The sequence below is a fragment of the Cebus imitator genome, unplaced genomic scaffold (genome assembly GCF_001604975.1).
Source record: "Cebus imitator isolate Cc_AM_T3 unplaced genomic scaffold, Cebus_imitator-1.0 Scaffold66, whole genome shotgun sequence".
Taxonomy (NCBI): Eukaryota; Metazoa; Chordata; class Mammalia; order Primates; family Cebidae; genus Cebus; species Cebus imitator.
The window spans coordinates 6,377,114-6,378,606 of record NW_016107381.1 but is presented as its reverse complement, the minus strand read 5'-3'; the positions used below and the strand labels follow the sequence as shown (position 1 = coordinate 6,378,606).

Here is a 1,493-nt window from a genome sequence, read left to right as displayed (position 1 = left end):
CAGGTCACAGAGGGCCTTGGAGGCCTTCAGGAGGACCTTGGCTTTACTTGGTGTTAAATGGAGGGTGTCCAAGGCCACTCTTGTTCTATTATGTCCCATGGGTAAATAAATAAACATAGATATATACATGTGTAATATGTCAGGTACCAAAAATAATAGGACAAGTACCCAGTTAAATCAATATTTTGTTATAATTTCACTGCATGTGTTAATATCCTGAGTAAGTATAGTGTTACTTTCGCAAGTATCTGAGTTTGGTTTAACTGAATCACACTGTGGTCTTCTGCAACTTAGGTCTCCCCTTCAAGTTTGTGGAATTTTTTCTTTTTTTTTGGAGTTGGAGTCTTACTCTGTCACCAGGTTGGAGTGCAGTGGCGAGATCTCCACTCACGGCAACCTCTGCCTCCTAGGCTCAAGCAATTCTCCTGCTTGAACCTCCTAGCTTGAACCTACCTCCTGAGTAGCTACGATTATAGGTGTGTGTTACCATGCCTGGCTGATTTTTGTATTTTTAGTAGAGACGGGGTTTCACCACGTTGGCCAGGCTGGTCTTGAATTCCTGACCTTGTGATCCCCCCGCCTCAGCCTCCCACAGTGCTGGAATTACAGGAGTGAGCCACTGTGCCCAGCTGGTTTTTTTGTTTGTTTGTTTGACACAGAGTGTTGCTCTGTTACCCAGGCTGCAGTGCAGTGGTGCGATCTTGGCTCACTGCAATCTTGAGCCTCCTGGGTTCAAGTGATCCTTGTGCCTCAGCCTCCCAAGTAGTTGAGATTACAGGTGTGCACCACTACGCCCAGATAACTTTTTGTATTTTTAGTAGAGACCGGGTTTCACCATGTTGGCCAGGCTGGTCTCGAACTCCTGAGCTCAATGATCCACCCACCTCAGCCTCCCACAGTGGTAGGATCACAGGTGTGACCCCCTCCGCCTGGCCTCTCCCTCAACTTTGTATTTCTGGGATTCATCATGTTGCTCTTCAGTGTTACATCATTTATTTTCACTACTTTAAAGGAGTTTATTGGAAATCATACCACAGTTTTATTTATCCTCCCAAAGTGCTGGAATTACACGTGTGAGCCACCGCACCCAGCCAAAATACTGGCTTCCTTCTTAACCTGGTCATTAAAATGTTGAACCATTTTGTCTACAGCTTGAAGGCAATTCCCTTACTCTTCCTGAGACACCCTTTCTGTTTTATTCTGGACAGATGGCTGCTAGGACTGTTGCACAGAAGTCAGTCTAACACTCCTGGTTAAGTCCACCATTTCTTGCATTGCACAGGTTTCTCTCTCTTGGTTAAAGCTCTTTAACTTTGCTGGACCAAATCCTCAGCTTCCTTAGAAAGGGCCCATCAATCTGCAGCCAATTAAGCTGAACGGGTTCCTTTCCTTGTGGTGGCCCACTGTGCAATGGCTGCAAACAGCATCTTCCTTGGTAGTGTAATGCAGACTGTTTCTTGTATAGGTTGCTCTAAGGGATCTTGGAGACAGGC

General features: G+C 45.7%; 1 non-coding gene across 1 annotated transcript; it reads left to right on the top strand.

Annotated features, from left to right (window-relative positions):
• Positions 1-1,357: 1,357 nt before the first annotated feature.
• Positions 1,358-1,493, top strand: LOC119471618. Its single transcript, XR_005200678.1, has one exon. It is a non-coding gene; the product is annotated as a small nucleolar RNA SNORA70 (small nucleolar RNA).